Source organism: Syngnathus scovelli, chromosome 2 (assembly GCF_024217435.2).
Source record: "Syngnathus scovelli strain Florida chromosome 2, RoL_Ssco_1.2, whole genome shotgun sequence".
Taxonomy (NCBI): domain Eukaryota; kingdom Metazoa; phylum Chordata; class Actinopteri; order Syngnathiformes; family Syngnathidae; genus Syngnathus; species Syngnathus scovelli.
The window spans coordinates 4367624-4391903 of NC_090848.1; the positions used below are offsets into that span (position 1 = coordinate 4367624).

The window sequence follows — 24280 nt, forward strand, 5'->3', positions numbered from 1 at the left end:
GCTGTGATGTTAAAGAATTAAGATCACAGTAAACATCTGTAACAAAGAACTCTTGTCTCTTTAGTAAACAATCCGGCACAGTCTTGAATCCTAGCTGCCTGAGAGAAATCAAATAACATTTTGTTTTATTTTGATTTATTTGCTTTTGTTTCGTTTCATTTCGTTTTGAGGAAGAAAATCAGACTACCCAGAAATTCAAATCTCAGAATTGTGACTGTGAGGTGCCACATGCTCCTGAATTCATCTTAACACTTACGAAATGACACCGTAATTATTCCAGCTCGGGGCGTCCGACAGATGTTGCGCAACTTCTTTGAATCCCCCACTGGGCCTTTGAATCCTCCCTGTGGAATTTGATTCGGAAAATAAAGCAAAGCATGTTCATTTCACATGAAACCTGGATTGTGTTTGTTGGACCCACTCGCATGGAAAAATGTGGCTCTGCTTCTATTTGATGAGCGTTTCCTCCACATCCTGGTCCAACACTTTGCACCGCACGGCATTCAGTAGCAATTAGCGTCTTCAATATGTTGAAATGAGCCTACATACCTGTTTAATCACACCCTCTCCGGGCATTCACTCACTCACTCACGCAATCGGAGTCTGAGAACACAAAAGTGTGCCGTCTCAGTAGCCGCTTTTGATCTACATCATTAACGTTTTGGAATCAGAAGTTGACACGCGGCCCGGTTTTGTTGCCGCGCTCCTGGATCCGTTTCTGTGTGGTGGAAGTTGAAGATGTTTGGAAAATTGCTCCGATTATAGCGTTCATGTGCCATTTGATAGCGAGTCCAAGAACAAGGCGCAGGCGCCAAAGCCGACTTGCATCGACAAGAGCTGGCGGAACGGGCGGTCCTTTCATGGACCACATGGTCTCTTTAGCAAGTGGACACATTTTATTGTCATGGTAATGGACTTTTTAATTTTACTCTAAACAGCCTTGCCCCACTAAGCACTTTCGGAAATACTTCAAGATTGTTTATTAGACGGAGCGCTAAGCTTGAGTCCGGTCTGGTTTTGTCTTTATCCGTCGGTTCAATAAATTCTTGGGGTAATGTGACTGGATGCGTTTTAAGCTACATCTAGCACAGCGATGCGTACATTGACGACGGCGAGGGCCGCAGACGTTTTATTAAGAGTTCTGATTTTCTTACATTGGATCTGAATCGTTTTCCACCTCTGATTCTGATTTTCCACCACTGACCCTGGCGGCTACCGTTCGAATCCCTTGTGTGCACTAGCGGGGTAGATTCCAGATAGCGTCCCAAATGGTCTACTTTTTCTTGTTTTTTATTTATTCTTTTTTTTGGGTCACACACATTCACACTGTCATATGCGGGAATCAAACTCACGGTGTCGGCACACAAGACAGGCAAGTGTACCCCTACACCATAGGTGTCAAAGTCAAGGCCCGGGGGCCAGATACGGGCCCGCCAAATCATTTTATGTGGCCCCTGAAGACAAATTGTGTATGAACTTCATCTGTCAATACTAAAGTTACAAATTGTCTTCACTTTTAAAAAATACACATTTTGCTAGCAATTCTTGTTACCATTGTTATTTTAAAAATATTTGAACAGTTTTTACTAGTCTCCTGTTTTAAACATAGTTATTCATCAGTTTGTTGACGGTCGTAATGGCCCTTCGAAGGAAACTATGACTACGATGCGGCCCGCGACAAAAATGAGTTTGACATCCCTGCCCTACACCATCAGCGATTGCCACCAAATGGTCCACCTACTTACTCTATCAAGTCCGCTCATCAAATGACACCGTACGTTTCCAAAACACGTCCTCCTTTTTAGCCCGTAGGCGCCACCAGCTGTGCCCACGGGCGGCATTTATGAAAAATCACAAGAAATCAATTTCCTCTCTGGATGGGAAGAACAAAGGCATTCCTTGTGGCAGGCCGCCCTTCCTGTCATCTGCACGCCACAAGTCTGCTAAGCTAATAATAGCAGCCTCTTCCGCCTTTTTACAACTTGATGCTCATCAGGTGACCTGCGAGCATGTCTGCGAGGACTTGAAAGAGAAAAGTCATTTTGATAAATGTCGTTCCTGACCGCTCTTTGTGGGTGACGCAGATATGGCTTTTGGTCTTTGAAAGTTTTGATTACAGATGTTTGGCTTGATTTTTGAGTCAAACACAAAGAGGTCATGCATGAGGTTGCGTTTTTATTTTAAAACAGCCAAAATACACAGTGTTTTTTTTTTTTTATGTGGGGACGACTCAACTGAGGCAGATCTAACCAACCTAAAATAGACTTTGTGCTAGCTTGCTGTTTTTTTTAACATAAATAAATCAATATAAAATGATTACTTTGCATATCGTTACATAGTTGCAATCACGTCACATTCTCCTATTTTTCTCTCTTCAGCCCTCAGAAGAAAAAAATTAGGAAGGCCCCGGAGATGTTTTTGACCGCATAGTCATTTGTGCGTCAAACGTTTCAAAAACAAAGTTTCCACTTGTTCATTCTTACAGTGATAGGCGGGGGAAAAAAAAGTTCATAGAGTACAGTGGCAATATTTCCGTGTAATGGCAAACACACTGAGCCTTCCCGTGTAAACACACAACGCAGCCGTCACCCATCAGCGAGCAGGCCGTGCCATCGCGCGCTAATATCTCGGGGCATCAGCAGCAGAACTAACAAGTTAAGCCCAAACATTGGGTTTGTGCGCTGCTGGCGGCGTGGGGAGGTGAATGCGGGGCTTTGCGATGAGTGGGGGTGGGGTGAGGTTGTGGGGGGGGGGTCATGCATACATCAAACAGAGACCGCTGGTCAATATTGGAGTATGGAGAATCAAACATGTTTTTTTTAAAGGGCGAGGCTTATGCACCAACATCACAGCGCCGGCCTCTGCGGTTCCTGGGGGCCGGATCGCCATTTCTTATTAGAGCCAAAGAAGGCACAAATGTAGATTTCCTGGTGTTGATGCACATGCACGACCTCAAGTGACAACTTTTGAAGCTTGTCGTAAAACCGTAAGACAGAAGGAAGCAGTGCACGATGGGAAGGATCCTCAGTCACTAGTCAGGTTGAGAGAGGAAAACGTTCTCGTCATCTGACGGGCACACAGCAAAACAAACCATCGACAGCCCGTTTGGATACATCGTACTTTATTGATTACGCAATACACACTGGTAAGGCGGGAGAATGTGTGTCTTATGGTCACCAAATTTCTGTTCATAAAGCCCAGAGAGATTGGAAAAAAATAAACAAGGATGAAATAATAATATATATAATTATTAATATTATTAATATTAATTATTAATTTGACTTTGATTTATAATCAAATAAAATAATAATATACATAAAATAATAATCAAATAATAATAAAAACAACAAAAAATAATTTTAAAAAAATTCTTACATATAAAAAAAATTGTAAATGTTAGCAGGATGACAGGATGATACAGTTTTTGCCTTTAGCATAGTCTGCTCTTGTTTTGGTTTTGATTTTAGTACTGTGACTCAGTTGCTAAAGAGTGGATCTGGAATTCCTGACAAATATTAGACTTTTGCTTCATCACCTAGCTATCTAATATAAGAAACAACAACACAATGTAAAAATAGATCTGGGTCATCGACGATGTCACCTGACATGGGTACAGGCAGCATTGTGTGACGACCACTCCCGGGTTTGGTCAGGCCTGATCCATCACGTTGGTCAGCTGTCAAATCTTAGCAATTGTGCTCATCAGCTACAGAAGGAGACCCACACATTGCTCCCACTCATGGCGCATATCCTGTTACAATGTCAGATGACAGGAAATAGTCCACCGAAGGAGTATTTTTGGCGTAAGGTGTGATTTGAACTGCCTCCTCTCAGTTTACCTTCTGGGAATCTCGTCCATGTCGGACATGTGAATCCCGAGCAACAAAGAACACGTCAAAGGTATCGGCTCATTTCTCCAACCCGGTTTTGAAGTCATACATAAATCATGAAGCCCATTCAGCAAAAAAAGTACTTGAGTTTCATGTTCAGTCCGTGTTAACATTCCCGCCCCGCCAGGTAAGCGAGACGAACTCTATCAAAGGCGGGTTGCTACGTTTGACACATCTGAAGCTCCTACTCTGACTTTTGGTTATTTCCCCGATTTCCCGCACTTTTGTTCCGGTTTGCGAGGCATCAATGGAAGCCTTCGCCGCCGCCGCCGCCTCTCCTGTCACGCCAAATGGTGTTTTACAGCATCTGTTCATTATAGATGGCCAACATGATGGATATGGTCATAATATTAATGTAAGACTGACACGGCGGGGACATGAATCATGGCCGACTTTATTTCCAAGCCGGCCCCGCACTAAAAAGTTATCTATAAATGTCAGCATTATAAAGCACATTTGACAGTGCATTGGCTCTGTTATCAGCCAGCACTTATTTAGCCGTGCGTCTTGTTCCGGTGGCAGCTGGCAGCGACGCGGCCACCGGCGCTCTTCTTCAGGTACGGCGGGGCCTGTGGCAACCCAACACTTGGAAATGGAAAACCTTCCATCATGTTGAATGTTCATTTCCCCCCCACACGCGCGTGATGTACGGCTTTGCGCCTTCCGCCAGGACATTTTGAAACGCATATTGGATTGCTGATCGTTTGACTTTGCGATCTGATACATTTGTTGGACGTAATAGGATGTAAACAGTCCGGGCTGTTGAATGTTTGTATTGTTCTGATTGTATCATGTAGTATTACTTTCTCATTTATTTATTTATTTATTTACTCTTGATTTTATTTTATTTTTATTACTTTTAGAATGTTTGTCTTGTCATGATTGTAGCATGTAGTATTACTTTTTGCATATGTGGGAAAATTTACATTACACACAAATGAGAAATTGAGTTTATTACAAAGACCAATAACTATTTAGACTATGGTTTTGAGCATTATTTTACTCCAATATAAAAAAAATTCTGACCTTATGAGGACAAACTCATGAAGTACCACAGTGAGGAAGACGTGCGCACCACTTGTGCATGGTGCTGTCATCGGTACCGATATTTTTGTTTTGCTTTAGTTTCCAGCGCTTTTGCTCAAGTTTCTTTTTCTGTCCTTTATTCCTCATTTCTTTTTTATACGTCTTTCCAATATTTTTTTATTTATTTGACGGATTTGAAGTGGCCAATCACTGGCCGAGCCTTCCTATGATGATCGAAAGCCACCTGTATGGTGTTTTTTTTTTAATTATTAATTCAGAATATTCAAATATAAAATATAAAACCAAAATGAAATTTAAAAAGAAAAATGTAATAAAAATAAAACCAAAATGAAATTGAGGAAGAAAAATAAACACATGGGGGGAAAAAAAAGTTTTTCTTTTTCTTTATTGTGAGACAGAGACTCCCCCCCACCCCAGGGAACATGGGGCATAGATGGACATTATGAACAAGTTATTATTTATGTATTTTAAGATTATGCTGCAACATAAAATTTGTGCATGTGATATTATTACATACCATTTGTACAGTATGCCTGGTTGCACGTATTTATGGATAATTTACAGTACTTAAGGTAATATTGAAGTCGTAGCATTTTCATTTCTTTGCTTTTATACTGTTCAAAATAAAATTCAATCTTTTTTTATTCTTTATGCAATCATTTTGTTGTGGCTTTTTGGTGTACGAATAGTCTGACTGGTAAGGAGCAAAACGTCTTGAGCTGAAACGCTTTTTGATTCATGCACTTATGAACCAATAATGTGTGTGTGTTTATGTGTGTGTGGTGTGTGTTTGTGTGCGTGTGTAAAAGAGAGAGAGAGCAACCACTGGCCTGCAGCCGTGCTAAAACAATCATCCGATACTTTTGCAAGTGATGTAAATGACGAGTGTTTGCTGGTATGTAGTCTATAATTACACGTCACGTACCCCCCCCCCCAACAAGCATCCCACCCTCCCTCCTCTCCCCTTCTCCCTCCCTCCTCTTCTTGACGGGGTGTTGCCATTCTGTTTCCAGCTCGGCCCGTTTGGAAGACGACTGCTGCTCCCTGCAGTTTGAACGCAGCCTCTCACTGCTGTGCTCACTTTTCAGCGAACAAACACAATTTATTTTTTATTTGCTCTAACAGTTTTTTTTATTTATTTTTTTAAATCTGTCAACAAATATGCCCTGTGACTATTCTGGCAAAATAGGAATACTGGAATCCAGCATTCATACAGTAGGTCACACTCGGCTGTAGATTTGCTTTTGTAAAATATGAAAAAGAAATAATTAGTGTGTGCGTTCACGATCGGTATTTTCCCTTATTTGCTATTTCTAAGTTTGAAAACAAACAAACATGGCTTCGCAATACTGATAATGCAGCGTGGAACAAAATAAATACTGAATTGATTAAAGCATGAGTTGAATTTAATCAAAAGTATTCCTCAGATTGGGAAGATGTTTCCTTCGAATTATTTTTGCTTCATACTAACATTATACATTTTTTAATTGAGGGTTTTATCATCCCTCCTCCACCTTTTAAAGGTGCTGTTGGCTTTTAGTGTATCAATCCAAGTTAGTATTTTTTATTTGTTGCTATTCTGTAAATGACTGGCCGTAGGCCGGTCCAGACCTGACCCCGCCTCTCACCTCAAGTCGGTTGGGATCGACTCCAATTATTGGCAACACAAATGAGAACGAGCAGTCTAGAAAATGGAAGGAAGCATTTGTTCGCATTATGTTAAAGCGGCAAAAAAAAAAAATCTCGTATTTGCTTTGTTTAGGGAGAGCACACATGAATATGAATGATTTCATCACAAGGCTGCGACATAAAAAGAAAGAGGTGGGATGATCAAAGTGAATTATTGCTAATTAAAGGCAGAAATTAGACAATATGGTTCTTTTGGGTCATGACCTATGACCTTTGCACAAACAAGCTGTATTCTTTTATTCGAGTTTATGGAATTCGACATTTATATTACTGTTTCATCGTAAATTATACCAACTGCAATAATGACGTTTGTTCTATTTCTGTATTTTAAAAAAAGACTTCATATTTTTGCATACCTTTAATATTATAAGTCTGCTTGACTTTGTGATGCCTGCTGAGTTAATTATTCTGAAAAATTTGAATCCCGAATCATGAAATGCACCAATCTCATCTCTCGATTACCTTTTCAAGACATTTTTTACAGAATTAATTAGCATTAGCGTGTGTCCTGAGTAAGCTAACGGCAGTGTGAGCCGGTTGACCTTTCTTCTCGTCGGGGCACGTTGCGGTCGAGCCAGCTCAACTTTGTTTGCGCGATGAAAGTGAGCCACAGATGAATGTAGTACGTTGAATTCGACTTCCTCTTGCAGATGATTAGTGTTGCTGCAGGGGAGATGAGATGCTTTGACTTATCTCTGGCAGCCTGAAGTGAAGCGGCGCTCTCTAATCTGATTGGGCGCGTTCCCCCGAATCGAGGGCAATGGCAAAACAAAAGATCACCAATCAGATAGCGGGGCTCCCGCTGAAGTGGCTGGCACGCCATGAATGCTTTGCCCTGTCATGTGCGCTAGTATCTCGCAGCGAGATTCCCCGTGTCGCTTTTATGTGTTAATCGCCGGCGCTCAGTGCGGCCATTGTGTCGTCGTCATCGCCGGGGGAGCCAAAGTGCAAAAAAAAAAAAAGAAGAGTTAAATGCAAGGAGTGCCGGCACAGTTTCACACAAACCCGCCCTTCCAAGAGTGTAATGTGGAGAAGTGTTTGGAAATTTTCATTGAGCACCTGTGTGACTTATGTAATAGACGAGGGATGTCCAAACTAGGGCCCGGAAGCTTTTTGCGGCCCTTTTGTTTGAAGCATCGTCCGATTTTTAAAATGCACAATTGACACTGCCTTTTGGTGTTACAACGGTGTGTATTTTACAATCGTCCTCCAAGCCTTTACTTAGACTGATAGATTTGTTTCATGTTTTTAATGGATTAAAGGGGAAGAATATCAAAATGGCCTTTAGCTCCTTTCATTCTTTTTGTACGCAGCCGTTGGATGAAAACGTTTGGAGTAAAAAGACCGTTACATAACGTTTGCAACAATAGGCGAGGAGAGGGCAAGGCAAGTTTATTTCTGTCGCGCATTTCATACACAAGACACCTAAATGTGTCTCACACATACAAAACGACAAAAGAACAGAAAAAAAATTGAAATGCGGAGAACAAAAGTAGCTTATTAAAATGTTTTTTTTACTCTGCTTTGAAATGTCTTGAATTCAGTCCTTTTTTGGTTGTAGTTTGTTTGCTTTTAATTGTCTTCAAATGTTGTGTTTAAATGTATATGTGGCAAAGCACAATTAAATTTGTCTGAAATATAAATAAGTAAAGAAAGTCCAAATTTAACAAGGGACAATTTTGTTTTTGTAATGTTAAACTTTTATTCTGGAATAGACTGCTTTATTCTAATCTACCATGAGATGGATCTTTTTTATCCCACCGTACTGGAGAAATAGATATGTAGATAACTCATTCCATGAGGGAAATTTAATTGTCCCAGCAGCAATATTCACACATACAGTATACACACGTATTACTAATATAGAAACAACCAACAAATTAAAAACAAATAGGAGACGCATTGCAAAGGACTTGGAATAAAAGATATTTAAACCTAATCAAAGAAAGAAAAAAGAAAAAAAAAAGAAGATTAAGCTGTTGCTTGTTGGAATGTGTTGAGTAATAAATGGAGTCTAATTATGCAAGGGTAATATTTGTACAATCAATGCAAAGTGGAAAGTATGCTACAAAGATGAATTAGAATTTTGTGCAGTATATGGATGTTGATACGCACAATTTTTTTATTGTACATAACATATAATAAGAATTACGAAGGATATAAACATGTACAGTAGCATACATGGTCCTTCCATCTTATATTTCAGAACCTGGACAGCAGGTTTTATTATCAAGGCTTCATTGCCTTTTATTTTTCCAGAACATGTGCACGTGAGCTTCCGTTTTGGCGGGAAAACAGAGACCTGGCGGAAGGACGGCGGCGTCCAGGCGTAAACAGCGGTGAGGAGAGAACATGTTGTCGCCCGTGTCTAACATCTGACCTGGCCGAAAACCCGCGGCGAGTAGCGCAGCTGAACAGGAGGCCGTCTGGGAGAGGGGGATGGCAGGCATGGCGGGCATGGCAGGCATGGCGGGCATGGCGGGCTTGGCTGCTCGCCGTGTCCCATTGGCCAGACGGCTGAACTATTGCAGTGGGAGGGAGGGGAAGGGGGGGTAGAGCAGTTTGTGTGTGTCATACATGACACAATCATCAGGGGTACAGTTGACCGTTACTTACAGTAGCCCCCTCTTTTGTCTCCTTGGCCCAGAAAGCAGTTGGCAAAAAAAAAAAAGAGAGATGGAACGTGGGACTTATTGCACTCCATATTAAGTAAATACAGTGACTCCTCATTTATTGCAAAGGATAAAAATGTTTTGATAATTTTATCCTCCCACCCGCTTTAAAAACAGTTTAACTCACTAAAACATAGTTTTAAATTATTCTTCAATCCTTCTTTACGAAGAAATGCAAATTCATATTCAATTTAAATAAATTAATATCATTTTGGGGAAACAAAAAAAAATCACGCTTGCTTCAATTTTTTATTTGTCACCTACTTTAAATTTGAGATACAGCATAAGACAAGCGATGTATGCATTGTGGCTAGCTTAATGCTAATATGTACTAATTCCAAACAAACAAGTTTGGCTAATAACTGCTATGTTGCATTGTGCAAAAAAAGCCTTGGAAATGATTGCCTAAATATCCATAATGTGGTGGGGCTGCAAAAAGATGAAAATACTTTAACCCCTACATGCTTTAACATGAAACTGTTATGCAGTAAAGCGCCAGGATTTGGTCTGAATTTCATGCTAGCTACAGATTTGCTGTGTTTGTGTGTCAGCAGTGGGCGGCCCCGCCCGTCCTGGTCCGGCTCCAGCCAATCGGGCACTGATGTGCGGGGGCTGCCCTGACAGATGGCAGCCTGACCTGGAAGACAAGCCCCCCTGGTCAAGCTTCAGCAGGCTGCAGATGACAGGTAGACGACCAAAACAAAGCCAAATGGGTTTGTTGTTTTTTTTTTTTTTTTTATGACTCTTCCCAGGTGTGAACACGCTCCAATTGAAAGAGCAAATAACTCAGACTGTCTCCAGATGGGTTTGACAATATTTTCTTTCTTTTGATAGCAACAATATGGAATATGACATTTGTTTTTACAGGATTTGGTGCACCCATTTCATAACATGCCACTTTGTCATATTCCAGCCATGTAATCCCGCCGAGCGGGCTGGCCAAGCGTACGCGGCGCGCCGTTCAGATGTGTCCCGCCGCTCGGAGCCCAGTTGTAATCCCGCATTAAACCAGCGTGAGACCTAATTGAAATAATCCCCGCCGACCGGCGCCGGCTTCAGCCGTTGCCAGTTTGCGTGATGGGTCCAGTTTAACCCGCCGTGTGACTCTGACCTTTCCCTCACTGCTCGCTGGGACCATCTGAACTCAACCCAGCAAGGACATCTGGTCCGATAGCGGGGAGGTGGTTTGTTTCGCCCGGCTGGTCCCGGAGGTCCGCGAAAGACTGTCATACTTGCTGGAAATGAGTAACGTTTATATAGATGTTTTTACATATTCCTGCAAACATGTCAAACAGAAGAACATCTCGGTGTTCTAGGGCAGAGGAGACAAAAACACTTCTTATAAAAAAAACAATCCAAAAAAAAAAGATGGGGACATTCCAGCCCGTTTACGGATGTAAATAATGGCCGCTCTTGTCTATTTCTCTATATAAACCAAACGAATTCTGCTCAAATACACAAAGTTGAGCTCGTAAACTTTCGGGCTAAAATGACTCCAATGTGTTATTTGGGCTTTTAAACACATTCAACATGTTTATACAGCCTCACCTGAGTTATTGTGTCTCTGCATCTGCAAAGCATGCTAGCTAACGGTGCACGTGCGCGCGTTCGTTCGTTCGTTCGTTCGTTCGTTCGTTGGACTCGAGCGGTGTCCAACACGTGAGAGGTGGCCGTTACGTCAAAGCAGAAAAAGAAAAAGTCTTCTCCTCTTCCTCTTCTCACCATTGCTTCGTGCAATTATTGATCTTATTCAAACACTTTTCAAGGTGTCTTAATTACTTGCAAAGAAGCGTCGCCTTGGCGTGCAGACAACACAAATAAGTTGATTTGCATTTCTGTGTTGTGAGTGTTTTGGCAGCGCGGCGCCGGTCCAGATTGTAACCCCCATTTCTGCCTCCAAGAAGCTGCCTTGGAGGAGCGTCCACGGAGGGATTTGGGATTTAGTGGGAAGGTAAGTGTGACTACAAGCTTTGGCTCGCCATCTGCTCCCCAGCAGAGTGGAGGCCAACCTGTGCAGCCTGCAGCAAAGACCTGAGCGCCACGCTCGCCAACCTGGCGCCTGTGGCCGCAGTGTCCGACAGTCTGCTGATTAGCTGTAAGAAGCGCTCCATATGTAGCAAAGTTCTGCTGCTCGGTCTGCCGCTCTTCCTCTCTCACCTCCTCGCCGCATTAAATAAATATGGACGTATGGAAGTTTATCTGGAGCCCGGAGGGCATCTGGCAGCATGGCGACCTGCCTGCAGCTCCTTCTCACCTCTGACTGGGTTCCCAGCCAGGCACGGAAGGCAAGATGAAGAAAGAACCCTGGCTCTTCCTCCTCTTCCTCCCTCCGATTGCCTGGCAGCGCGGCGAGACAGATGACGGGGGCTCGTGGCCGCCTGATCACCCCTGGGTGGCTCGCGTCTCATTCATCTGGTGGCAGCGGGAGGACAAGGAGGAGGAGGAGGAGGAAGGGGAGGCCCGTGTTCCCGAGGAGCGAGAGGAGTGTCAGAGGAGGGAAAACAAGAAACATGAAGCTTGTTATTAAAGCAGCAGCGACGTTTATTAATTATTCATGCTGAATGTGCAGCACTCAGGTGAGCGCTGACAGAGCGACTCATTTCACAGCTTAATGACGGCCGGGCGGCTTGAGCAGGCGATTAAAGCGCAGAATAAATCACTAATGGAGGCGGCGGCGGCTTAAATCCGTCTTCCTTTGTGTTTACTTGTTTGCGTGTGTTTTATTGCGCTGCCTTGCTCGGAGGCAAACACCTCACCGTAACCTCGCCGCCGACGCCAAACCATCAACAGAGACTTGATCGGTGGATTCATCCCGATAATTTTCTTCAAGCGGAATCACGTCATCGCTCGGCCGCCGTCCGATTATCCCGCTCGGGCGCCGCGCGTCTATTTGTCTGCTCGCGCACAAAAACACTTTGCCATAATAAGAATTGATGCACTCGCAGGAATTTGGAGAAGACCATAAACATGAAGTCAGCTCGGCGGGAAGCCCGAGGCCGCGCCGCGTTTATTTAATGCGCGCGCATAAATGTCTGTTCTCCCTTCGCCATCGCTCTCAGGCTGACAGAGCACGAGGAGCTTGTTCCTGCCCGCACATCCATATTCTCTCTGCGGGCGGCAAAAGCATGTTTGCTTGTTTCTCGTCACGCGTACGCAACCATCGATTACTTCCCGAATCGCGCACTCGACGTCCGGCCCGTTGTAACCAATCGAGAGTGATTGTTTGCCGCTAACGGCCTCTTTGAAGAAAATAATAGTAGCTGCTCCCCCAAAATTACAAACAATAAAAGGAACTCCTTTTCACCGCCTGTTTATCACGGCAGGAAAGTTTCCCTCTGTGGTCTTTTGTCGCCGAAGAAAGGTTTCGATGAGGTCGTCGAATATTCACACATTTGGCATGCTCTCTGGTCTCCCCGCAATTTGGGTTCTAACAAGTAAAGGTCAGCCACGTTAGCCGGCGTGCACTCCACCAATTCTAAAAAGGCTCGCCGGTCACGCCGAATGTATTCCCTGCAACATAATTAGGCCCATCAATTCCCTTTCCCACCAAGCTAGCGGGTGTCTCTAAAGCCCCACCCCTTCAACCCCCCCACCCTCCCCCTCCCCCCGCTGCCCTCTCCGCTAAACTTCCCGCAGATGCATAAATTAGTCATCAACATTAGCATTAGCCGGTGTATGGCACCCGGTGCCAACTGCTCTCTGAACGGCCATAAAAGGTCATGTTTTGATGACTGAATGCCACGCAGGCACCTGGCTCCCCCGAGGAGAGTTCCCCAGGTGCACGTGAAAGGTTAAAAATTACCTAGCCGCCGTCGCCGCCGCCGCTTGTCTCTGGTGAAGGAAATAATTAGGGGGTTTTAGGGAAGCGCCAGAATGGCTGCCTGTTAGATGACAGCGTTACCTAATGGTCGTATCTGGGGAAGAGTCAAGCGGCCTGTCATTCTCTTGACAGGACAAATGAGCATAATGGTGGCAGGGAAATGGGCGCCTGTTTGCAGCCAGGGGGGGAGGGGTGAAATGGCAACGCCTGAGCAGAATAACACTCGGATGTTAACCTTTTACATAAATCTCTGAACATGTGTAAGAGGGCTGTTTAAAGTGAGGCTCCACGCTCTCGAGTTCGTGATAGTCGGCGCTCGCTCGGTTTATTTACGATTTAAAGTCGATTTAAAGTCTCGTGCGAGTCGGACTTTAAGATGCACCTGAACAATATTGTGAACATGTTTGTTATAATTGGAAAAGTATAAAACAACTACGGTCATTCTTTGTTAGCGTCATGTTAGCTTGCCGTTAATTTGTATCATTCCTAGGTCAGCGTCCTGTCATATTAAAATAGGGTTGCCAACTCCAGAAAAAAAGATCTCATCAGCAAGGACGCCCGATTTGATTGCCTTCAACCTTCCTAAGTCTAAGTCAATATAAGACAAAAAGCACAGACATGGGAAATCTAGGTCCAAAAAGTCAAATCACAGTTTGACTTTAGCTACAGGTGGGTCACATGATCAAGCTCCTTTACCTGCTTGAATAGAAACACCTGTGGCCAAAGGTCAAAGTGTTAGTGTTTTTCTTTTCTGGACCTGGATTTCCTATCTCTGACATTCATCCTGTAACTTCACAACAGCTCAATGCCACATTCCCATTTTAACCATGATGAGAAAAAATAATTCTGCCGATCGCAATGCCGCTCAAAGTTAAGTCAGTTTCATCCATACCACTTTGTTGCAATCAACAGTACCTCGGCCAATCAGACGAGACGATTCTGTGTCTTATACTCGTGTACGAATATGCTGTTAGCTCATTGGTAACAGCAAGGGAGGATATTTTATTTTATGCAGTAAAACTTACATTTTAAAATACGGGACAATTCTGTTTTGCAAGGGACGGTTAGCAACCCCATATTAAAATCACATTAGCAACATATTAGCGTCACGTTAGCCCACTATAATTATTCCGGTTCGAAACACAACAGGGATGCTATAGTTCACAAAACTCTTCTGCTAACTTTGACTCGCTTGCCACGACTCACTTTTGTGTCCCCTAGACACAAATCTAGTAATGTAAATTGAATGTTCCTGGTATAAAGACTTGATGGGAGCTCAGGTGAATCCCAGCAGCTCTTCATAGCTCCGATTAGCCTCGGAGGGTTTCTCAATGGCTCCGAGGTGCCGTTTAACTCGACGAACCCCCCAACCCCGTCTTCTTCCTCCTCGCATCCTGTTAATGACAGAGGGGTCATTAACACAACAAACTGAGCTGCCCTGTATAAATAATCCGCTCGTGCAAATGCAACGCGGCTCAGCTGACACCGTGTCTGTGGCACCTCCAACATCTGTTTATGAGCATTTTGCCTAATGATATCATCCGATATCATTAACAGTGGCAGCGTGCGCCGCAGCAGCAGGTGCAGCTGTTTACGTCCCCCCCCCCATCGCAACGCACACACTCAAAAGACTTGCAATCTCTTGCTAGTTGTCCCCCCTCCCACCCCGCCACTCGCCAAACCACTAATTAGGACCGTTTTGCCTTACAAAAAAAGGGTCCCCTATGATTTCAATCCGTATATCACCTGTAATTGTAGTTTTTAACCAGTGCCTGATTTCATACATTTTGCGGCCGTGAAGCACACTAGCAGCTGCAGAGGTTTGTTTTCGGGGCCGGCCTTGGATGTGTGGCTTTGGCGGGTGGAGATTGGAGAACCACCGCTTTTCGTGTCTATTTGAATGCGGGAGAATGAGAGAAAATGATTGAAATGATGACTACTGCCAGCAATAATGGGTGCAGGTTCCACTTCTCGAACGCTAGACTGTGCTCGTGGTCCTCCCAGGTTCTCTGGAGGCTGATTGGATGGTACACTGCAGTAATTAGTCAGATGGTGGAATCCAGTGTTGTGCCACACAGACCGTCGTGTCGCATTAGCACCGTACCCAAAGCCCTTGCATTATTTATAGATTCAAAACAAACACCGCAAAGAAGGTGAAGCGGCCAAATCCTGACTTTTTGTTCACGATTGATTGAGAATCTGAGAAATAGAGGCATAAAGAATGAGTCACTTGTTGTTTACGTGGTTGTTTCACACAGCGAGAGTCATTGCTACTCATTAATTGTGTGTTTGCCAAAAATATCTTACTAAAATTATTTCTTTTATTATTTTACTATATATATATATATATATATATATATATATATATATATATATATATATATATATATATATATATATATATATATATTAATTAATTAATAATAAACACATTTGATTATTTTTTCTATTGATGACAGCAATGTGTCCAGGCCCTGAAGGAGCATAGCAACCCCAAGCCAACATACCTAGGATTTTGGATGAGTTTTTGATAGTTTGCTGTGCTTCCCCCCTCCACATATAACATGGAAATGCAGACGCACACGTACAAGCCTCCTCCTTGAAGCTGTTTTTGTAATGTTGATTACACAAGACACCAACGGGGCGGGGCGGCGTGGTCGGATGAAAGCATCCTGCCTCCTACGCTATCATAGGCTGACCCGAGGTGCTCGATGACCGGCGGATCAATGGTTCAGGGTCCGGGGAGGGCTCCGGCCCCCAGGCCCTCTTGGCTCTTCTTTTCTACACGCATCTCGGCAAGTGGCGCATCGCAGGACGGCAGGGAGACAGCAGCCCAGGGACAAGTGGCGTACTCGCCGAGCGCAAATCAAAAATTAAAAGCGCCGCATGCTTGAGATGCTCGAGAGCTGTCGAGCGAAGAAATGTAGACGGAAGCCCACTGGGCTGGGATGATCTTTATCTCATGCGATGTCTTGTTGAGAGGCGTTAAACTGCATCTCTCGTCCAGCAGCACAACAAAAGTATCCAAAAACTTGGAACTGAGTATTTCCCATGTGGACTCATCTGAGAAATCTGTCCCAGTTTTCAGATACAAGAGGAACTTATATAGTGAGGCAAAAAAAAAAATAAAAGGTTCTGCCATTTTTATTACAGTCCACTTCAACTGTGAGACGGAATGTAAACCAAACCAAATGAGAAGTCTGATGTGAAAGACTATTCTGACCTGATGTTTGAAGCAGATCTTGAATCCCTGGTATCGGTCTTCTTTTATTAGTTGGATCCTGTTTCCAAAGATAATTGAGGTTAATTTTTCTTTTATCTTTGCAAATTTTAAGCTTCAAAACTCAAAATCATAGGTGTCAAACTGAAGGTCCACCATGTCATTCTATATGGCCCATGAGATCAAATCATGTCAACTGCCATGATTTTTGCTAAAATCTGTACTATAATTTTTTTAATTTTATTATTTAATAATTATATATAATTTATATATTTTATCAATTAAAATTTGAATTTATACTTTTTTTAATTTATAATTTTTCATGTGTAATAAAAAATAATGTTGAGATTTTGTAAGAATTCTTTTGACCCTTTTTACAGTAAATTGAACCATAACTTTCAAAACTAGTAGTCCATCCATATGTATTAATACGAGACAGTTAAACATTTATTTATTTTATCTGAGGGAAGTCGTAACGTCAAAGTGGCCCTGCTCTAAATTAACTTTTGGTGACTGCGATTGTGAGATTATTGGTCTCGTCACCATCGATTGGTTGTGCGATGGGTGTTTCCTGCCACTTGCCCAAAATCAGTTGGGATAGGCTCCAGCCCACCCAATATTTGATGTATTGATGATCCATCTAAACATTTTAGGTGGGTCAAGTCATCCCAACCCAAGAAAGGCCTTTCAGCTATGTTGTTCTTCTTTCCCCGAGTAAATGACACGTTATGATTTGTATTAAAACACGCTGCACTTTTCCAATTGACTCACTCATTAGAGTGTAGCCTTGGGCCGCCTTTGCCATCCTAAGCCCGCTTTTTTTTTTTTTTTGCCCCCTCCTCTCGTTTTTTTTCTTCAGCGCAATTGTCGCTGTAATGTCAGAGCGCTTTGTTCAAAGCTGCAGCAATGATTCGGGCTCCCAGCAGGTGCCGCCCCGGCGTCTGTTCAATTATTAATGCGAGGGCCACATGGATGCATTACAGCCGCCGCAGCCATTAGATAAAAAGACGACGGCTTTTGACACGCTGCATATTTCCTCTCCGCCGTTCTCTTTTGTTTTATCCATTGCGGTACTCAGTTTTTTTTTTTTCTTTTGTTATGTATGAAGATATTAAAGAGCCATTTGCTCCCTCTCAATGTCACTGAGTAGTTTTGACTGGCTGTCATCAGACTTATAGGTCCGAGCCTTCCACCAGCGTCCATCCAGGGTTGAGAAATAAACTTTTGCGCCAAAAGTCACATAAAATAAAGATTGGTTCCAGTTCGACGAAAACATGTCCATCTTTAATGTTGCGCTTGTCAAACTCCGCCGCTTGACTCCTCCCCGAGTCATACATGTCATTCCTCTCATTACGAGTGTAGTTAGTTTCAATCTAACACTAAAAGGCCACATCGGAGTGAGATTTGACACGAACAGCCGAACCCAAACGCTCGTCTTCCTCCTTTGATTCTCATCCGCGGTGCATGCCAACAAAACCTAATTGCGGCCTGCACACTCTCCTCCCCACCGACGCTGCTCGCTTTTGTGCCACCAATTTTTTTTTTGTCTGCTAATTAGGCACGCAACCGCGGTGATTCGCTCCAGACAGGTGCTGCAGGGGTCACGCAAATGCACACGGTGAGAGACAAAGAGACGCTTGCGGCATTAAAAATAAATGGAGAGACGAGAGTAACGAGAAAGGGAAGGCACGTTAATTTTGCGCTTCCATCTGTTATTACATAAGCGCTGCCAACAACGACGTGGCACTGGAAGGCGGGCAGAAAAAAAAAAGTAAAGTGCACGGATGAGAAATACCACAGGGAGGCTGAGGAGGAGGAATCACACCGATGGAGTATATTACAAAAGGCATCAAAAGTTTTCTGAACATAACCTCTTTTATTTTCATCATTCACAAACTCTCAAAAAGTGCCTCTGAATCGTGACCGAGCTGGTCTGTTGCTTGGTGACTCTGCTATATGTGCAAAATATAATTTTTAAAAAATCATTGTGATGTCATAGTGATGCAAAATCCAGACCATCAATTTCACACAACGGTATTGAAGCATTGGAAAGGATTTCCCAAATGAGACCCTTTCAAGTAAATTGCGAAACTGGCTTTTTCCTGGCTGTCTAATAGCGGGGATATTTGCTAATTATTTATCTTGAATGTTGCACCCCTCCGCGAGTCGTCACCTTATCGTGGTGGAGGGGTTTGCGTGCCCCTATGATCCTAGGAGCCATGTTGTCGGGGGCTTCATGCCCCTGGTAGGGTCACCCATGGCAAACGGGTCCTAGGTGAGGGGCCAGACAAAGCACGGCTCACAAGCCCCTTATGATGAGTAATATAAATGGACTTAGTTTTCCCTCGCCCGGACGCGGGTCACCGGGGCCTCCCTCTGGAGCCAGGCCTGGAGGCGGGGCTCGAAGGCGAGCGTCTGGTGGCCGGGCCTTCGCCCATGGGGCCCGGCCGGGCATAGCCCGAAATGGAAACGTGGGTCCCCCTTCCCATGGGCTCACCACCTGTGGGAGGGGCCGAAGGGGTCGGGTGCAATGTGAGCTGGGCGGCAGCCAAAGGCGGGGACCTTGGCGGTCTGATCCCCGGCTGCAGAAGCTGGCTCTTGGGACATGGAATGTCACCTCTCTGGCTGGAAAGGAGCCCGAGCTGGTGTGCGAGGCAGAAAGATTCCGACTAGATATAGTCGGACTAGCCTCCACACACAGTTTGGGTTCCGGTACAAGCCCTCTCGAGAGGGGCTGGACTCTCTTCCACTCTGGAGTTGCCCACGGTGAGAGGCGTCGAGCAGGTGTGGGTATACTTATTGCCCCCCGGCTGGGCGCCTGCACATTGGGGTTCACCCCGGTGAACGAGAGGGTAGCCTCCCTCCGCCTTCGGGTGGGGGGACGGGTCCTGACTGTTGTTTGTGTCTATGCACCAAACAGCAGCTCAGAGTACCCACCCTTCTTGGGGTCCCTGGAGGAAGTGCTGGAGAGCGCTCCTTCTGGGGACTCTATCGTTCTACTGGGTGACTTCAATGCTCACGTGGGCAATGACAGTGAGACCTGGAAGGGCGTGATTGGGAGGAACGGCCCCCCTGATCTGAACCCGAGCGGTGTTCTATTGTTGGACTTCTGTGCTCGACACGGATTTTCAATAATGAACACCATGTTCAAACATAAGGGTGTCCATGTGTGCACTTGGCACCAGGACACCCTAGGCCGCAGTTCGATGATCGACTTTGTAGTCGTGTCATCGGATTTGCGGCCGCATGTTTTGGACACTCGGGTGAAGAGAGGGGCGGAGCTGTCAACTGATCACCACCTGGTGGTGGGTTGGCTCCGATGGTGGGGGAAGATGCCAGTCCGACCTGGCAGACCCAAACGCTCTGTGAGGGTCTGCTGGGAACGTCTGGCAGAATCTCCTGTCAGGAAGAGCTTCAACTCCCACCTCCGGCAGAGCTTTTCCCACGTCCCGGGGGAGGCAGGGGACATTGAGTCTGAGTGGACCATGTTCCGCGCCTCCATTGTTGAGGCGGCCGACCGGAGCTGTGGCCGTAAGGTCGTTGGTGCCTGTCGTGGCGGCAACCCCCGAACCCGCTGGTGGACACCGGCGGTAAGGGATGCCGTCAAGCTGAAGAAGGAGTCCTATCGGGCCGTTTTGGCCTGCGGGACTCCGGAGGCAGCTGACAGGTACCGGATGGCCAAGCGGAACGCGGCTTCGGCGGTTGCTGAGGCAAAAACCCGGGCGTGGGAGGAGTTCGGTGAGGCCATGGAGAATGACTTTCGGACGGCTTCGAGGAAATTCTGGTCCACCATCCGGCGTCTCAGGAGGGGGAAGCAGTGCAACGTCAACACTGTTTACAGTGGGGATGGCGTGCTGCTGACCTCGACTCGGGACGTCGTGAGTCGGTGGGGAGAATACTTCGAAGACCTCCTCAATTCCACCTACACGCCTTCCATTGAGGAAGCAGGGCCTAGAGACTCTGAGGCGGATTCTCCAATCTCTGGGGTCGAAGTCACTGAGGTAGTTAAAAAACTCCTCGGTGGCAAGGCCCCGGGGGTGGATGAGATCCGCCCAGAGTTCTTAAAGGCTCTGGATGTTGTGGGGCTGTCATGGCTGACACGCCTCTACAACGTTGCGTGGACATCGGGGACAGTGCCTCTGGATTGGCAGACTGGGGTGGTGGTTCCCCTCTTTAAGAAGGGGGACCGGAGGGTGTGTTCCAATTACAGGGGAATCACACTCCTCAGCCTCCCTGGTAAGGTCTATTCAGGGGTGCTGGAGAGGAGGGTCCGTCGGGAGGTCGAACCTCGGATTCAGGAGGAGCAGTGTGGCTTTCGTCCTGGCCGTGGAACAGTGGACCAGCTCTACACCCTCGGCAGGATCCTCGAGGGTGCATGGGAGTTTGCCCAACCAGTCCACATGTGTTTTGTGGACTTGGAGAAGGCGTTCGACCGTGTCCCTCGGGAGGTTCTGTGGAGGGTGCTTCGGGAGTACGGGGTGCCGAGCCAACTGATAAGGGCGGTTCGGTCCCTGTATCACCGATGCCAGAGTCTGGTCCGCATTTCCGGCAGTAAGTCGGATTCGTTCCCAGTGAGGGTTGGACTCCGCCAAGGCTGCCCTTTGTCACCGATTCTGTTCATAACTTTTATGGACAGAATTTCTAGGCGCAGCCGAGGCGTTGAGGGGGTCCGGTTTGGGGACCTCAGCATCGCGTCTCTGCTTTTTGCAGATGACGTGGTGCTGTTGGCTTCTTCAGGCCGTGATCTCCAGCTCTCGCTGGAACGGTTCGCAGCCGAGTGTGAAGCGGTCGGGATGAGGGTCAGCACCTCCAAATCCGAGTCCATGGTCCTCGATCGGAAAAGGGTGGAATGCCCTCTCCGGATCGGGGATGAGATCCTGCCCCAAGTGGAGGAGTTCAAGTATCTTGGAGTCTTGTTCACGAGTGAGGGGAGGATGGAGCGTGAGATTGACAGGCGGATCGGTGCAGCGTCGGCAGTAATGCGGACCCTGTACCGGTCCGTTGTGGTGAAGAGAGAGCTGAGCCAAAAGGCAAAGCTCTCAATTTACCGGTCGATTTACGCTCCTACCCTCACCTATGGTCACGAGCTATGGGTCGTGACCGAAAGAACGAGATCTCGGATACAAGCGGCCGAAATGAGTTTTCTCCGCAGGATGTCCGGGCTCTCCCTTAGAGATAGGGTGAGAAGCTCGGTCATCCGGGAGAGACTCGGAGTAGAGTCGCTACTCCTCCACGTTGAGAGGAGCCAGATGAGGTGGCTCGGGCATCTTATCAGGATGCCTCCTGGACGCCTCCCTGGGGAGGTGTTCCGGGCATGTCCCACCGGTAGGAGACCCCGGGGACGACCCAGGACGCGCTGGAGAGACTATGTCTCTCAGCTGGCCTGGGAACGCCTTGGGATCCCCTGGGATGAGCTGGATGAAGTGGCTGGGGAGAGGGAAGTCTGGGAGTCCCTCCTGAAGCTGTTGCCCCCGCGACCCGACCCCGGATAAGCGGAAGAAGATGGATGGATGGATGGATGGGTTGCACCTGCACACGAATGGGTGAACTCCTGAGACCGAATTGCAATTAAGCAGCTCTGCCAACGCTCCGAAAAGCAGGACGGGAGCTCGGGTAAACACCTTTTTAACGCTCAAGGTAACTAGCGGACGGTGACAGTGAGAAACCTCGCTGGGAGCAATTTCCTATTTATTTGTCTTCTGATCTGACCTCTCTTGACAAGGGCTCATTACCGAGCAGGTCCTGCTTTGACAATCACGGCCCATTAAGGCGGGTTGGAGGCGTCGGATGTAGGTGAGGCAAAACGCAGGCGTCGTTTTCGTGCCAGCGGTGAGATCCTTGTGGTTTCGGGCCTTCAAGACGGCATCCTCCTGGACTTCACCACCTCGTCAGCTCTTTGGCTACGCCGTGACTCTATCCGTTCTGTCAAAACCTTTTTAATTCCTCTGCGGTCTTCCTGTGATGTGATTGGCTAGATTTTTAAGACAGTAACGGAGGCCGAGCTAACTTGGCTATCAATTGCGGAAAGTGAGAAGCGGAAATCCTTCAGCGGATTTCTGCTTGATGTGTGGCACGAGCCATGTTTTGCAGCGTGTAGTGCTTTACGCTAGCTCACACACGACGTGACGCCGGCGGTACACGTTGTCACGCTGGCTGCCTTTCCCATGCATTATTCACAACTGCATTCAAATACAGCAAAAGGCACAGTGGTATGTGAAGGTGCCGTCACAACAGTCCAAAGTGTCTCTCGCGGTGCTTTCCTATGGTTCCGCAGCAGTGCAGCTGCCTAAATGAGATGGATTAAGCTCAGAGGCAGCCCGGATTAGGGCGGCGGGCATGGACACGGAGCGCATTCGAGCACGGCATCTTTTTAAGAAGAGCCACGCGGGCAGAGACAAGTTAGCGGAGCACGGAGAGTAGCTAGGAGAAACACCTCAAAGAGAGCAAACGACATTCACGATTGAGAGTAAAAATATTTGGGGAAAAAAAATCCCAAAAATGTCTTTCATGATGCTAATCATGCTAATGGCTTCTCAGATTATTTATTTTTTGTCTGCAAGTTATGATGTTTCCAAATGATCACTTCATTGTTTGGAAATCACAATGTCCCCATCATGAGCTATTTTTAGAATAGGCTCATGTGGCCGACTCAAGTGGTCTTTGGGGGCTGACATCACGTTGGTCATCTTTTGCTTGAGCTATTCAGATTTGGTTCTCTCGAGTCCTTCGATGACATCATCATCCTCTGATTGCTTGATCAGAGAAAAACTAGTGATTTATTTCAGTTTTTTTTTTTTTTTTTTTGCTGTTTTCTTACATAAATATTGATTGTGAAAGCTCCAGATGCTGTCCTGACACAGTTGTGAGCTCTTTGAATTGTACTGATGGTTTCTTTAATTGCGATGTGACAGTGCTGGTATTAAAAGATGGATTAAGTCAGCTAAGTCCTCACCCAAGTCCCACTTTCTTATAAACACGGTGGAGGGGAAAGATGTCAGCAGCTCAAGTGGACACAGTGAAAATGCGTCAATGTCAATGGATCAACCTGCGTGTTGCCGAAAATATGCCCCCCTCCCCTCCCTCGTGCCGCCAGAGGGCCCGCTCATGTCAGCTCGGCCACATGAGAGGAACCGTGACACGGCTAGCCACCACCGGTGACTGACGCCTTTTTGCCCTCCTGGAGACGGAGCAGCCGCTCAATGGGCCTAATTGGACCGACAGGTGACACGCATGTGGAAAGCAAAAGATGATGGGGGAGACAAGTTGAATCATGTGACCTGTGGCTCACATTCACACCGCCTGCAGATTTCACCTTCAACAGTATTTGAATCATCAACCCCGCAAACGTTTGCCGCTTGTTTACATTATCGGATGAAGGATGCTTATACCATTCATTCTTCTCATTAGCATGAAATAATTTATTTTATTCATTTGTATTTTTCAACCCTTCCTTCAAATTTATTTGCACAATGGACTATTGGTAAACAACCACAAATTTTATTATATTTTCAGTGCAGAATACTCTTTTTTTTAAATTTGTATTTTTTTTTTTTTTTTTTTTACTTCTCAAACGTTCATGCTCAGCAGAGGATATCTCTAGTTTTTAAAATCAGAATTGTGTCATTCATTCGCCTCGTGGGATTACAATAAGAGTGCCTGTTTTGGAAATCTAATATTATTTTGTGATACTCCTCCCTTGTCCAAAAATTTTAAAAAAATATGTGATCCAGTAGAAACATTATTTTAAAAAAAATACTATTCTTAAGTGTTAGGTTTTGCATGAAACTATGACTCAATCACGGAAATATTAAATTATTTAAATACCCTCCACGGGTTTGATTTGGTCAAATATGGCCACAATGCGATGATACAATTGGGGGGGAAAGAAAAATCTTGACCCTTGAGAAAGCTAATTTCATTTGCATAGATAATAAAAATAACA

The 24280-nt window shown here is 45.5% G+C and overlaps 1 long non-coding RNA gene across 6 annotated transcripts in view; it reads left to right on the plus strand.

Annotated features, from left to right (window-relative positions):
• Positions 1–24280, plus strand: part of LOC125988305 (uncharacterized) — a 39974-nt gene that overhangs the window by 10820 nt on the left and 4874 nt on the right. For 3 of the 6 annotated variants that reach the window (XR_007488270.2, XR_007488274.2, XR_007488271.2), the window contains exons 2-3: positions 8886–8965; positions 9853–11249. This is a non-coding gene — a long non-coding RNA (uncharacterized lncRNA). Of the gene's footprint in view, positions 1–5964; positions 6153–8885; positions 8966–9852; positions 11250–24280 lie in introns of those variants that run through there. The other 3 variants (XR_007488272.2, XR_007488273.1, XR_007488275.2) reach the window with 3 other exon arrangements.